This window comes from Dasypus novemcinctus, chromosome 23, assembly GCF_030445035.2.
Source record: "Dasypus novemcinctus isolate mDasNov1 chromosome 23, mDasNov1.1.hap2, whole genome shotgun sequence".
Classification (NCBI taxonomy): Eukaryota; Metazoa; Chordata; class Mammalia; order Cingulata; family Dasypodidae; genus Dasypus; species Dasypus novemcinctus.
Genome location: NC_080695.1, coordinates 30,586,456 through 30,602,597, shown reverse-complemented (window position 1 = coordinate 30,602,597; position 16,142 = coordinate 30,586,456).

The window sequence follows — 16,142 nt, the reverse complement described above, 5'->3', positions numbered from 1 at the left end:
AATCTTTTTTTTTAAAAACCCTAAAAATTATGTTTTCAACAACTTTAAAGCTGTTTTGGAATTTGTGGTTTCCAAGTTCTTCAAGTGTGCAGACTTGGGAGTTTTTGAAGGAAACATACTTTCATCACTTTTTGGCAATACAAGCTCATAACAATGGAAACATTTCCAAGCATCTGTTTTCAAAATGCTCTTTCCAAAAAATGAATGTCTCTGAAAAAGCAGTTACATTCTCACCCATTGTTTTAAAATCTTCATCTTGAAGGGTTAGGTTTGATGCTTTGTTTTTTTCCCCACGGGGAAAAAAAAATCACCACTGACAGCTGCATGTCATCCCAGGAAAGGTCCCTGAGTGTAGAGTGCCTGAATTTTTCATTAGGGAAAAAAGCCGATAGGAAACCCATCTGCAGGCTCAGCAGCTGTTTTAAGTCAACCTCGGGGTCACTCCGCATCACATAACAAATATCGCTGGAGAGACTTCACTGAAAGGTCTCGTTTTATGTTTTAGTAATAATAATATAAATAATAGTAGAGAATATGGGCTCTGTGATAAGCAGCTTCCCATGCATTGACTCATTACATGCACAAAACAAGTCCCCTTTGATGAGGAAACGGAGGAAGTCTGAGCTCAGGAATGCACTGGCACTATCAGCTATTGCATCTCACTTTCAAGTGGTTATTATGGGGGGGTCCTACGTGGTTGTCACTCAGTGGGGCCACACCCATCTACCTGTAGCGTGGCTGTGGGGCGGGGGGGGAGGCTCAGCCTTAAGAGAAGGCAGAACCTGTCCTCTCAGTGACTTTGGAGAAGTACAGCAGGTTTTGGTACCTACTGTGGCCCTTCTGTCCTTGGCTGCTTGCTGCTCCGATGCTCCCCAGGAGGGCTGGGTGAGATTTTTTAAAAAGGAGGCAAGGACACCGTCACTGGGATGAGTGGATGTCCTGGGGCTGAAGAGTGGACCCCAAAATTCATGTCTACCCAGAACCTCAGAAAGGGCCATTATTTGGAAATGGGGTCTTTGCTGACATACTTAGGTAAATTAGGATGAGGTCATTCTGGATTAGGGTGGGCTCTAAATCCAATGACTGCTGTCCTTATAGGGAGGCACGCGGACACACACAGAGGGGACGTCCACGTGAAGACTCCCGAAGAGACTGGAGCTCTGCAGCGACAAGCCAAGGGCTGCCAAGGGCTGCCGCCTGCCGCCAGAACCTAGGAGAGAGGCGTGGCGTGGATTCTCCCTCCAAGACTCGAGAAGGAGCCAGCCCTGCCGACACCCTGATTTCCGACCTCTCGCCTCTACAGCTGGGAGGGAAGACTTTTCTATTGTTTTAAGCCACGCAGTTGGTGAGCATTTGTTCCAGTAGGAAACGCGCCAGGTCATTTTGCGATACCCTTTCACTGTAGGCAGAGCCTACTTCTCTGCCTCTTGACTTTGAGCTTGGCCATGTCACTTGCTTTGGCCAATAGCATGAAGTGAGAAATGTTGATAGCCAGTTCCAAGTCTGTGCTAAGGAGAACTTGCATGGCTCCCTTTGCCCTCTACTTTCTCCACTGTCATCACCAGGGTATGTAGCTCACTGGTCCCAGGAGGAGGAAGAGAGAGCACTGGTGAAAGACCTCCCAACTCACCCCCAGATAAGTGAACAAGCCCAGGCAAGAGCAACCCAGATCAGCCAACCCACCCACAGATCCATGGGAATAAGCTATTGTTGCCTTAAGGCACGGATTTGCAGGGTCATTTGTTATGTGGCATTTTGCAGCAAAAGCTAACTGATACAATGGGCATTTGTGCTCCAATTATTTCTCCCACATTGCCAGCCCCATAGACCTCTCCCTGCAGATCCTGTGCATGGCATGTCCTCAAAGAGGAAAGAAAGATCCAGATGGTAGTGCTGGTAGATTCAGTCATGCAGCAAGCCCAGGTTAAGAGGAAGCTGAAAAGAGAATTGAAGACACCCCCCTAACAGAACTCCAAAAGTTTCTTTGAAAACAAAGTACATAGGTTCTCGAGACCTGAGAAAAGTGTCAAGAGCAAAAGTGGCGAACACATGTCCCAGAGACATTAACGAGCTATGTCTTTATAAAGGCATTCCTTTGCATTGGGAGGAGAGAAAGAAGGAAGGGGATTCACAAGGACATACCGACGCTGAAACTGCTGAGCCTTGGCCTCGTCCTCGGCTGACAGCATGCTGAGCAAGGCCATGGCCTCGGGAGCCAGGCTGAGTTTGAATCTTGAGTCTACCACCAAAAGCTAGGTGACCTTGGTCATTTACTCATTCTGTGCCTCAGTTACTTCATCTATACAATGGGGATAATAATAGCCTCTACCTCATAGGGTTACTGTGAGACTTAAATGAATGTTATATAAAATAGTTCAAAATGGGGAGCAAATGTAGCTCAGTGGTTGAGAACTTGCTTTCCATGTATGAGGTCTAGGTTCAATCCCCAGTAACTCCTTAAAAAAAAAAAAAAAAAAGCTTCAAATCACACCTGGCTTATAGTAAGTGCTGTATGAGTATTTGTTAAGGGGTTCGTGTTGAGGTGATGACATGTAAAATTGTTGGGAATTCTTGGAACAATGCAGATGCTCCATAAACATCAGCTCCTCTCTGGTGCATATTAGTCATCCATTGCTGTGTAACAAATTACCTCAAATGTAGCAGTCTAAAAACAGCCATTAACCTTCATTATCTCCCAGTTTCTCTGGGGGGCGGTCAGGAAGTTGGGGATGATTTCACTGGAAGTCCCTCAGAAACTCCAGGTTCTTCTCAGGCAACAAAATGGCTGCCATGGTTCCTGACCTCACATTCTTAACACCACACCGTCTCTTTCTCAGACAATGAGGAAGTTTCTCATGGTCAGAAATCCCAGGAAATGGCCTCTGACATCTCACTGTGGACAAAGAGAACGGGATGCTGCGGTTGCCTGAGGTCAGTCAGGACCCGCCCTTGGAGCTCTGTATGGGGTCAGCCCCCACCCAGGCATCAGCGCTGAGACTAGGAGAAACATGGCTGTGACAGTTATCTGTTGCTGCACAAAAAAACTCCCCAAACGTCATAGCTTAAGGCACTGATGATTCCTCATGATTCTGCGAGTTGGAATGTGGGCAGTTCTTCTGCTCCTCTCTCCTTGGGACGTGCAAGGGCTGAGGCCTTCTGCTGCTCCAGGAGGACCTCACCACACACCTGGCCATCGGTCCTGGCCACTGGCCGGGCTGCCTCAGTTCTCCACGTGGCCCCACATCCTCCAGGAAGCTAGACTGCGCTTCCTTTTCGCACAGCAGTCTCAGGGTCTAAGAGGGTGAAGATGGAAGGGCAGAGGCCCTCGAGCTCTCTCCTCGGCACCCTGCAGAGTCACTTCCGGGGCCTCCTCTTGGTCAAAGCAACTGAGCCTCGGTGTAAGGGGAGGGGCAGAATGACAATTGCAAAGGGGCCTGCAGGATGGAGGAATCGTGGTCATCTTTGCAAGCAACCCACAGAGGAGATCGGGCAGACCCGGGAGCATGGACGTGGGCAGCCAGAATGGCCAATGACCACCACCAGAGGCAGAAGGAGGCAACGCAGAGATGCCTCCCCAAACGGGTGGAACCCTCTGGCCATGGGTGCTCTGGCCAAGCTCGGCGGACCATGCCCCAGAAGGCAGAGCTGGTGTCAAACACGGAAATGTTCCCAGGACCAAGACCCGGAGAGAATCTTTGAGATCAGGGCAGGAGGGGCTGGGATTAGATATCTTCCACGTTAAATTGAGTCATGAAACTTTTATTAAGGGATATCGTTTGTCAATGCCAAGAAAACAAGGCGATTCGGGGCTGACTCATTAAGAGCAAATCCCTCTCCGCCAGTGCCATCGCTCACTCTGATGGAATTGTGAAATGAGCGTGAGGATGGGTGGGGGTTGGCAGAAGGGGCTGTCTTGTCTGCTAAGCACGTGCAGCGCACCTCCCCAGGTGCTGCACAACGCAGCCGCCACGGTTTCCTCCAGGTTTCTTCACAGGAGGGCTGCCCCATCAAAAACCTTGAACGGCAGCTACTCTCGTTAGACCCAAGCCCGTGTGCCCAGTCACTTCTCCATCAACTAGGGAGGGCCTCTGCCCTCCGGGAACCGGGATATCCCCTCCTTGCCCCTCTCAAAAGGAAGGCGACTGGGCCCTCTCCCCTTCCATCGAATGGGGCCCACAGAGCCACCACCGGGGAGACGGCTGTGAAGTCGCCCACGCCCGCTTCAGCCATCTCATCGCCGAAGGATGTTGATGGAGAGAAAGTCCCTCTGAAGCCTCTGCAGGACAGTCTAACGGTTTCCACTTACTACGTGGAATGCTCCAGACACGGTCCTAATGCCTAAGAGGTGCCCACTAAGTGCGAGTTTCTGTCGTGACAATCCTCGGAAACGCTCAGTGTGAACCACATTCGTCTCACTCTTCTTAGCTTAATCTCCACAGTAACTCGTTTTGGTATTGAGGAACAGAGACCCGACTCACAGCAGCTTAAGTAATAAAAGGGGTGGTTGGCTCACACAGCAGGAAAGAAGAGCTGCAGGGATCAGGGCTCTCTAGGGGAGGGCCAGGGTCTCGGTGCCACCAGCACTCTAACCCTCTCTCCCTCCATCTGCTTCTCAGCTCTGCTGCTCTTTGCCTAATTGTCCTAATTTCATCCGACTGCAGAAAGGCCTTCCCTGCAAGGTGGGGAACAAGGCCTCAAGCAGCCCCAGCTCAGCAACAGGTGGGGAAAGAGCCACAGTCTCCCAGCACCAGCATGTCAGTCCCAGGGAAGAGCTCGGATTGGCCCTGTTCAGGCCATGTGCCCTCTTCTTGGCCCAATCGCTGCTCCAGGGAGATTCAGCACCAGGCTGGCCAGGCCTGGGCCATGTGACCACCTGGTGCCTGAAGCAGAGTCTGTTACCAGAAAGGAAGGATGAATTTGCTGAGCAGGGAGAAAGCACTAACTGTCACCACCCTGCAGCTCCATCCCCTTTCCTTTGGGAGAACCCCACTGAGATGACAAAACTTGGGCGGGGCAGGGTGGGGTGGGTGAGATCAGAGTGGAAACTGCTGAGAGGTCAAGGTTGCAAACTGGCTGCCCACAGCAAATTCAGCTTGCAGACTTGTTTGGCTCAGGCAATATTTTTGTTTGTTTACTTAAATTTGAGGCAAGATTTTAAATCAGGAGATTCCATAGAAACAATCGGATTCTCCAGCTTCTCAGGAACCATCTGAAAATCTGCCAGCACTGGGCTTGCCTTCCCACCTGGCAGAATTGGCTAAAGCCAAGCAAGCACTTTAGTTAGGAAATAATCTCTTCAGCTTGCCACAGTCCCCACTATGCCCTATTGTCTTACATCAGACCTACTTTACTCATGTGTCTTCCTGACCCAATCCCAGTAACCATTAGAGTTTCAGCCCCACTGTCGGCCACAGTTCCACCCAGCTGCTCATCCTCGGACCCACTCCCATAAAACCCACAGCTCAACAAGTCCCATGCAGAGATCATGGCCTCCCTCTGAATCCTCCATCACCTGAGCACTGAGGACCAGGAACAACTGCCCAGCCAGGCACCGGGTGACCTCTCCACCCTAAAGTGTACTCCCTGCTCTCCATGGCTTGAGATCCCAGGCTGGGGCATCTGCCGTAAGCAGTTTGCCCAGCCCCAGCATCCAAACCGACTTTAAGTCTCTGGGAGTGGAAGTTTGCAAAGAGCTTCATCCCAGACTCCAGCTGCTGCCTTTAATGCTCCTTCAACCCTTCAACAAACACTCGTCGAGCATCTGCCACGGGAGGCGGCAAACTATGGCCCACAGGCCAAGTCCTGCCTGCCGCCTGTTTTGGTTCAGCCACCAGCGGAGAATCGTTTTTACATCTTCAAATGGTTCAGGCAGGAAATCAAAATAAGAGTCCTATTTTGCAACACGTGAAAATGATATGAAATTCAAATGTCAAGTATCCATCAATGAAATTTTACCGGAAGACAGCCGTGCTCATTTGCTTATATATGGTCCACGGCTGCGTTCACGCTGCAACAGGAGCGCGGAGTCGCTGCAATGGAGACCTGCAAAGCCAGAACTATTTTCTCTCCCTGCCCTTTCCAGAGAAGGCTGGATGTCCCCGGCCCTGCTACACCCTTTCTGGGTGTTGGTGATACAGTGGTTTCTTGCCTTTTAAGAAGTTTTGTTCTTTGGAGCAGAGGCAGATGACAATCCCAAACACATACCCACCCCTCCGCCCCAAAAAAAACCCCAGAAAGTGTCAGGTGCTGATAAGAGCTACGAAGAAAATTTCAGCAGGGTGAAGGCGATGGGGGATGGTGAGGAGGTGGCTGTTCACGTAAGGTGACCCGGGCAGGTGGCCTATGAGCAGAGCCCCCAGGAGGGGAGGGAGGGAGCCCTGCAGACCCCCTGGGGGAGAGGAGCCAGCAGGAGCAGAGGCCCAAAGAGGAAGAAGGTTGGCCCCGTAAGGAGCACTCGGGAGCCCCGTGAGGCTGCAGGCAGTGGGCAAGGAGAGGAGAGGAAACAGCCATTGTCTCATCGGGTATTGCTAAGGGTCTTCTCTGTTCCAGATGCTTCCCCACCTAATGAGGACTTCCTGTCACTGTTCTGTTATGGGCCAGCGTGGCACAGGGCTGACTCTCTCAATTCCCACAGCAACTGTAACTTGAAGCTATGATGATTGTCCCCCGTTTGTCCTGAGAAGTAAACTGAGGCTCCAGGGGTTAGGTGACTTGTCCCGGGGCACTGGACCAGAAGGTGGCAAAACCAGAGTCCCAACCCAGGGACGCGGGCCCCCAGAGTTGTTTCCAGGCCTCCCCTTTCCCACTTAGGGGCTTTCTTAAAACAAAAAGAAGAAACAAGGAGTAGCGTTGGGTTTCACAGAGATTGAGCCTCGCCCAGATTTCAGAACAACTGTGTTTTCTCCCACAGCAGGAGGCTCTGGAGGAGCTCAGGAGGCCGCCAGCTGATTGTCCTGTTTTGACTTTCAAAGAGGTCAATTATCCGGGAAAACAGTCTGCACCATCAAAGCTCCAGCGGGCAATCTGCAAATTCCGTTGTCATGTGCCTGGTGAGCTCAATCTCTGAGCCACCACCCTGTCTGCTGTTCCCTGTGCCAGAGCGGTCGGAGGGCTTTTAGGCTGGGGAGGGGGATGTGGAGGCCTCATCAGGGTGAAAAGCCCTCCAAACATGCAGCTGGAGCAAGACATCAGCCCGAGCCGGGCAGCGTTGGAGGGGATGGGGAGCACCGTTTGGTCCAGCTGTGGGTTTTTTCGATTCTTGTTTAAAATTCATATCAAAAGAACCCATGTGCATATGTAAATGATTAAATAATGCTTCATCCTTAGTCCTCCAGTTCCTAGCCACGCTGGCGGAGAACAAGGGCCCTCGGTGTCCTCTCCTGCAGGCGCCTGACCCTCGGAGTCTGGGGACATCCTTGGGAATTTCTGCCCTGAGATTTCTGAAGGCCAGAGACCCTCTGCGGCTCCACCTGGGGGGCCGGGGTGGTGGGGAGAACTAGGGGGGCACATTTCTTCCCTGCGGCCCACAGAAGCATTGGTGAGGACCCTCATGCCCCTTCCAGGAGGCTAAAGGAGCCGAGGGAGCCACGGGTTCCCATGGCCACAGACCTGAGAGACGGGACAGACCGCCCACTCGGAGAAAGCTCCGGGGACCGAACCGCGGCAGGCGCTGGCGGGACCGGGAAGCGGTGACCTCCGTGCCCAGGGGTCCAGACTGAGGCGGCCTCTGCTCCAAGAAACCACGCCCACGGCTAAGAAGGCAGGGACTTCTGTGCCACCCTCCCCTCCCTGCTCCCTGCCCCCAACCCCAGAGACGCTGAGCTGGTGTAAAAGCGCTGGACTCCAGAGAAGCATGTTCTGAAAATTCACCGGTTCCTGTGGGTGTGGACCCCCTGATGGGGCTGCCTGAGTTACGGTGGGACCACCCCAGTCAGGATGGATCTGAATCCTCTTACTTGAGTCCTTTATAAAGGGGTGAACACACGCAGCTAGAGAAAGCCACGGAAGCCAGAGGCTGAAATCACAGACACCCAGAAGAGAAGGGAGGGACCGGCAGGCTCCACCACGTGCCTGGCCACGGGACAGAGGAGTCCAGAATCACCGGCCTCTGGTCTTCAGGAAGAAAGCATCGCCTTGACGATGGCTTGATTTGGACATTTTCACAGCCTCAAAACGAAATGCCTGGAAGCTCATAGATTCCCACTGTTGACAGCCAGCCCATTTCATGTTATCTGCTCCAAGCAGCCTGGGAAACGAGCACAGGAGTCCTTCAGAGAAAGAGGGTAGCGAAGGTGTGGACGCGCCTGACATCCACGTGCGCGCGCACACTCTCCACGCGGCACCCTGGGCCGGCTCTGGCTGTTGGTGGGAGCAGCAGAGGAGGACACGGGCTTGGAACTGAATTAAGACTGGTGTTTCAAAACCAGCAGGCCTGAGCCTTGCAGATGGAATGAAACTGTTCAGCAACCAAGAGGGACCGGAAGTTGTAGAATCTGGCCAACCTGCCATTGAAGGACAAAGGGCAATGGAGGGCAATTATTTGAATAAAAAAAGCAAAACGATAGTAATAATAATAATGGCAGCTGTTGTCAGTCGAAGTGTGTCACCCAAAACACACGTGGACTCCTAACCTCCGGGACCTGTGTACGTGACCTGACTTGGAAATAGGGTCTTTGCCGAAGTGATCAAGATGAGGCCAATACGCCTGGTGTCAGGAGAGGGAAATGCGGACACACATTTGGAGTGATGCAGCTGCCAGCAAGAGGCTGAGAGAGACAGGAACGCGTTCTCCCCCCGGGCGCACAGAGGGGCCCCGCCCTGCCAACACCACCATTCCAGACTTCTGGCCGGCAGCACCCTGCGTTGATAAATTTTGGTTGTTCTAAGTCACCTAGTTGGTGGTACTTCGTCCCAGCAGTGCTGGGAAACTGAGGCAGCAGCTAGCACACACACTGCCTCCTGTGTGCCTGCCACAGTTCTAAGTGCTTTAGATTTATTAACTCTTCATCTTCACGACCACCCTATGGGCAAGTAATAGTTTGGCCTTCAGGTTAAAGATGAGGAAACAGAGGCAGAGAGAGGTTGAGTAACCTGCCCAGCATCACACAGGAGGTAAGGGGTAGAGATTTGACCCCAGGCAGTCAGCTTTCTGAGAGCTCTGTTGCCTATTCTGTAAAACATGAAACCATTTTCATATCAAAGCCCCAGTGAATTAAATGTCCTCAATAAACCAGTCACTTAGTAGGTGCTCAAGAAATGTCAGCTCCCTTCCCTTCTGCTCTGCCGACCTGGGGTGTGCAACGGTGTGGCAGGTTCCAGGCGTGGCTCACTGCTGGATGGTGGACGTGAGCTGCACCATCTCAGCTCAGCCTCCTGTCTGTAGACCAAGGGGCTGAGCTGGGAGTGAGGCGCCAGGCCTGTCAACCGCTCTCCTGGAAATGGCTTCCTGGGGACATGTATCCTCTGCCTCTTCAACCAGCTCCTGCTCTCTCAGAGGGCCACGCCAGCCCCACATGGGCAGAGTATGTGTGTGTGTGGTGTGTGTGGTGTGTGGTGAACAGTGTGTGGTGTATGTGGCATGAATGAGGTGTGCGGTATATGTGGTGTGTGTGTGTATGGTTTGGTGTGTGTTGTGTATGTGTGATGTGGTGTGTGGTGTGTGAAGTGGTATGTATGTGGTATGTGTGTGGTGTGTATATGTGGTGTGGTGTGTGGTATGTGTGCTGTGTGTATTGTGTGGTGTGTATGGTGTGGTGTATGTGGTGTGTGTGTGTTGTGTAGTATATATGGTGTGTGGTGAGTGTATGGTGTGTGTGTATATGGTGTGGTGTGTGTATGTGGTATGTATGTGGTGTGTGTGGTATGTGTGCTGTGTGTGTGTAGTGTGTGGTGAGTGTATGGTGTGGTGTATGTAGTGTGTGTGCAGCATGGTATTTGTGTTGTGTAGTATAAATGGTATGTGGTGAGTGTATGGTGTGGTGTGGGTATGGTGTGGTGTGTGTGTGTTGTGTAGGAAGTGGTATGTGTGTGGTGTGGTGTATATGTGGTGTGGTGTGTGGTATGTGTGCTGTGTGTGTGTAGTGTGGTGAGTGTATGGTGTGTATGTAGTGTGTGTGCAGTATGGTGTGTGTGTTATATAGTGTATGTAGCATGTGTGGTGTGGTATACATGTGGTGTGGTGTGTGGTATGTGTGCTGTGTGTGTATAGTATGTGGTGAGTGTATGGTGTGTGTGTGTGTATGTGGTATGTGTGTGGCATGGTGTACGTGTGGTGTGGTGTGTGGTATGTGTGCTGTGTGTGTGTAGTGTGCGGTGAGTGTATGGTGTGGTGTATGTAGTGTGTGTGCAGTATGGTGTGTGTGTTGTATAGTGTATGTGGTGTGTGTGGTGTGGTGTGTGTATGGTATGGTGTGTTGTGTAGTGTGGTTTGTGTGGGGTGTGCAGGAAGCAGGCGGCAGCCACAGGGACAGCCGGGGCAGGGTGGGGCCCAGGCAGACCCCTGCTCCGCCGTCCTAGTGCGGGGCAGACCTCTGGCTCCCCGAGCACCTCTGAGGTGAGAGTAACAGTTCCCCTGGGGAAGGCAGGAGGGGCTTAGGGGGACACCAGGAGGTGAGCACTGGGCGCCTGGGCGAGCCTCCGCTCCTGCCCACTCCGCCGCGCATGATCCTTTGCAGCCCAAGCTGCGGGTGACATGCCATGGAGACCCGTAACGACAGCCACCCGAAGGACCGCTGTTGGTTGCGCTCCTGTGGCCCGGGCTCCACACCCCCCACCTCACCGCCCTCACCCATCTTATCGCGGAGGGAGCTGCGGGAGCACGCGGCTTGCCCAAGTCACACAGCAGGGCTGACCAGTGTGTGCTGAGAAGGTCGGGAGAGAGGCATCAGTGTAGCAGCTTCACTGTGAAACAGCACATTTAATTCTGCAGTTTAGTGGTGTTTTCATCCTGAATTACTTGGAAGTGGGGAGATTTGGCACCACACTTTTTCCAGTGTTGAGGGTCTCACCCTGCATCAGAAAGCAGGAGTGGGTGAAGTTGAATCCTCCTCTCAGGCTGCCCTGAACATTTCCAAGGAGCCAGAATCTGGGAGAGAGAAGATGACAGGGTGGGGTCCCCTAGAAGGCCCAGGCAAGCTCCCTGGAGCTGTTCCCCTTACCTGAGGGGAAGGGCCCATGGGTGGGTCTATCCAGCAGAGTCCTAGAGACGCAGAAACATGCGTGGCCGTCAGTGGTCGCTGGTCTCACGTGCTGCCACTGCATTTTAAATGGCCTCATTTATGTACACATTATGTACACATCCGGGCACATTCTCCCTCTGAGTCCCATTTCCCAGCATAGACATCAATGTACTACCCCAGCCCCCTTTGCATGAGATGGGGCACCCCTGTGAGATGCACCCACATCAGATTTCCATTTGGAAGAGAGAAGTGCAAGTAAAATCCCTCCCTGAAGTAAGAGGCAGGGCCTGGTGGAGGACGTCCAGTTTGGGGAGTTGATGTCCTTGTGGCAGACACCAAGCCTGCTTCGCTGGACCTCCCAGGATTCTCCCAGTGGCCAAAAGGCCTTGATCAAAAACCCGAGCTACCCAGACCTGGTTTGCAGGTTAGCACTGAGAGGGGAGAGAATCTCTCGGCATGGGAACAGAAGGGGCCCTCTGCCTACCCAGACTCGAGCTCCCTGATTTGGGCAGCTGGCAGCAAGGCCCCTGAGCCCTCGAGGGTGCAAGTCCCTGCAGAGTCTGCCCCTGGGAGACTGGAGGAAGTCAGTGGGTTGGGGAGGGGGAGAGGGAAGACAGAGGGAGCACAACGAGGGGGAGGGGACCAGTGAGAAGGGACCACGAGGAGAGGGCCAGTGGGCATCCGTGGGCCCGTGGTCGCCCCGTGACCACACTGGCTGAACTGCTCAGGGCGCCCACTGGCAGGACTCACCGGCAAGCCTGGCTCCCATGCCCTGGCTCTGCCCCCTGACATCACTTCTGGTTGCCAACGGCTGCCGCCCGCCCAGGGTGACTCTTGGAAGGGCAGGAGGAGCTGGACCTCCGGTGGGTGGCTGAGGGGGGAAGAACAGCTTCCAAGCTCCCGTTCCAATGGGAGGGGAAAAAGGCGGAAGGTCCAGGAGCTCCGGAGACACCGGACACGCACAAGGCAACAAGCCGCAGGCCCCTACCCACTCCCCAGATTGGGAGGCCCAGAAGACCAGCCCCCTCTCTGGCCCCCGCTCTAGCCCCTGGGCCTGCGCCATCCCTGCACTCGGGAAGCTCCAGGGTTCAGGATGCCTTCTTGGCAGTGCGCCTCTGTCCTGGGGGCGCTGTCGGGCAGGTGTCATAGAGGCGGGGACGGCAGCCTGCAGACCGTGGGCCTCAGACACAGCCAGGAGTTGACTCTGGAGATTCCGTCCTGAGGGGGCCATGCCCAGCTAACTGTGGCCTTTTTTGTCTGAGGACCCCAAGTGCAAAACAGTCCCCAAACCCATAAAGATTCATCAGCTGCCTCCCCCAAAGCCATATTTGAAAAAGGAGGACTGAAGGGGAAGGGAGACCTTTGAGAGGGGCCAGTTTCGATGGGGAGTCGGAAACAGCCACCATGGACAGCTGTGGAGGTTGCTGACTTCCAAGAAAGAGCAAGTGCGGCCTTTCTCGCCACTCACCTGGCACGGAGCCGGACCTGACTGGAGGAGGAGGTGACTTTGCTTAAATTTGCGTAAAACCTGTCTTAAGTTTAAGCTTTCACTGAATATTTTACCGAGAAAAGGCTGTTTTAAATCTGGAAAGAATAAGATCTGTTTAGCTGGCAGATTTTTTAAAATGAATATTTCTCTCACTCTGTTTTCCAGAGCAAAATGAGATCAGTGACTGAACAGGGCTATTCTGTGCACATCTGAGTCGGGTCACAAGGGGCATGTTTGTGAAGCACCCTCTACACACACACTATTGTTATGTAAAGCACCTGGCTCTTGCAGGGTCCCCCCACTGCTTTCTTGAGGGCAGGAGACATGCATTCTGCTTCATGCCCTGCTCTTTATCTCGTACCTGTTGCAGAGCAGGCCCTTAGGACATCACCATCCCACTGTCCACAGGATGAATAAAATATGGATTAGAGTCGACTTACTGGTATTCTGCTATAGAACTATCGTGACTAGTAATGGAGGAAACTCTAGCAATGATGTGGGGAAAGTGACCACGGGAGTGCTGAGGGCAGGGAAAGGAAAGAAGAGACGTGATGTGGCGGCATTTTCAGGACTAGAGTTTTCCTAAATGATGTTGCAGGGTCAGATGCTGGACATTATATATCCTGCCATAAGCCACTGAATGGACTGGGGGAGAGTGTAACCTACAATGTAAACGATAATCCATGCGGTGCAGCAGTGCTCCAAGCTGTCTTCACCAAATGCAACGAACGTGCCACAACGATGAAAGAGGTTGTTAGTGTGGGAGGAGTGGGGGTGTGGGGTGTGGGGTATAGGGGCACCTCTCATATTTTTTAATGTAACATTTTTGTGATCTATGTATCTTCAAAAAAGCAATAAAAAATTTAAAAAAAACAAAAGAAAACTGGCGACCGGCCGAATTCCTGAAAAAAGTGAGTGAAGGTATAAAAGAGGGGAGAGCGCCAGGTCAGAGCAGCTTCCAAAGGGAGCCATCAATAGCTGGTCAATGCCTCCGTCCCAGTCCAGAGGCCCCGGGCTCTGCCGCAGGGATGGCACAGGGGGCGCCCGCCGATGGGACTGGAGGCTGGCCGGCAGGGGCCCTGGGCCCTAGATTCGGGCAGCCCCGCCTGGGTCCCCTGCATAGTGGGTCCAGCACACGGCCCTCAGCCAGCAGGGATGCCGCCCCCGACTGCGCCAGGAAGCAAGGCGCCCTTCACATACGCTGCCTTCCCGAGTCCCCACCACACTCCAGGGGCAAGGTCCCCGTGTCACAGGTGGGGCAATGCGGCCCAGAACGGGAGGGGGAAGGGACCCCGCAGAGTGAATCTGGGGCGCGAAAAGGCTCAACAAACCCCAAGCTTTCAGCCTCACCTTTTTCCCACTGCCAGATCCAGAAGCCAAAAACAAAACCAAAAACGCGCTCCTAGCAGGCAACAAGGAAAGAGAATTTGGAATCCCATACATGGTGTGAATTCCCACCCCACGACTTTCGACTTTCAGGCTGTGCGACCTTGGGCAAGCCCTGTCCCCCACTCTGGACCTCCATGTCCATCTGGTTCAAAGGGAACAAACGTCCTGTCTCCTTGAATGTGGAGCTCATAAATAACTGACATGAGTACAAAAGGGGCTTCCCAGGCCCCCAAGCACTCTGGATCCCCCCATGCGGCTGAGGAGGCAGGCTTGAATTTGGACCCCAGTTTTGCCAGTGACTTGCTGTGTGGCCTTAGGAAAGTGACATCCCTTCTCTGAGCCTCAATGTCCTGCCTGTGAATCTTTGCTCTCTCTGAAGTGAAGGGATCCCAAGGGGGTGGGGGCCACCTGCAGAAGACAAACCCAGGATGCACCTGGGAGGCAGGAACCAATTTCTGAAGAGCCACAAGACAGATCATTAGCAGAACAAAAGCCCCCAGAGCTTCATCCGGGCTCCAGCCCCTCAGAGCTGCCAAGGGGGGATTAAGATGCTGTGCACATCCTTCTCCGAGTCTGAATCATCTGCTTCTACTCAAGTGTCCTTCAAGGCTGGAAGCAAGGTCACTGCGACTCTCTGGGAGCTCAGAATCCATCAACTCCAGCGGGGCACACGAGGACTCCCAGGCAGGCCTGGGAGAGAGGGCATGGGCAGGTGGCAGCCTCCGGGCCTCAGGCTCCGCCTCTGCTACATGGGGACTCTGCATCCTCAGGAGCTCCAAGGATGACAAGGGCTTTGCAGGCAGGAGCCCACACCTCTGGGCGCATCACAGGCCTCAGTCCCTCAGGATAGCCCCAGACACCAAAGTGGGTCAGATAGACGTGGCCCCAGAGTCCTTCCCACCATGTCCTGCAGAGGCTGCCTCTGCCTGATTGGCCCGTCACGGCTTGGGTGGAAACATCCATCAACAGCTAGGATCTCTAGGATGCATGAGACGTGACCCACCAAAAAACGCCAAGAGAGCAATATCTTACTTCAGCTGAAAAGGAAGAGGTGTATGGAAGAGCACGTGCACGTAAAGGCAAGGGAAGGTCTGGAAGGCCATCCACCAAGAGGTTATTAAATGACAGAGGGATTTTCTTCTTCTTTTTGTTTATCTGAAAAAGGACATTTGTTATTTCTATTTATATAAAGAGAAGAAGAAAAAAGCTTGGCTTACTACTGAAAAGAAAACTTCACTGTTGCCAAAAAGCCCACTCATGCCAGACCTGTGAAGACCCAGGCGGTTTCATCTGAATAATTTCCATCACCACCCCTTCAGGCTGACACCCAACTCTGACCCGCTGGAAGTTTCAGACGCTCTCAGAGTCCCTCCTGGTGCGTAAAGCTCTCAGCCAGGACCCGGAGGTCTGGCCACATGACCCGTCTGCTGTCAACCGCACCACCACCGAGGGCCTGAGCCAGCTAATTAGCATGACTTTTTAAGATGTTTCCAAATGATACAGGAAGGGAAGCGCAGACAAGGCTGTCCTTGAGCTGAAGAAATTCTTCACTGGAGAGCCTTTTACTCAAGTGCTTTTTTCCTGAAAGGTAAGTCCAAAGTGTTCAGACCAGACACCAAGGACATAGCTTCACTACATTAAAAATGAATCAGACAGTGTGGGGAAGCGGATTTGGCTCAACTGATTGAGCATCTGCCTTCCACATGGGAGGTCCAGGGTTCAAACCCAGGGCCTCCTTGACCCGTGTGGAGCTGGCCCATGCGCAGTGCTGATACGCACAAGGAGAGCTGTGCCACGCAGGGGTGTTCCCCCACGTAGGGGAGCCCCACGCGCAAGAAGTGCGCCCTGCAAGGAGAGGTGCCCTGTGCAAAAAAAGCGCAGCCTGCCCAGGAGTGGCGCCACACACATGGAGAACTGATGCAGCAAGATGACGCAACAAGAGACACAGATTCCTGGTGCTGCTAACAAGAATGCAAATGGACACAGAACACACAGCGAATGGACAGAGAGAGCAGACAATGTGGGGGGAGGGGAAGGAGAGAGAAATAAATCTTTAGGGGGGGACAAAAAAGAAGGCAGTGTGACTC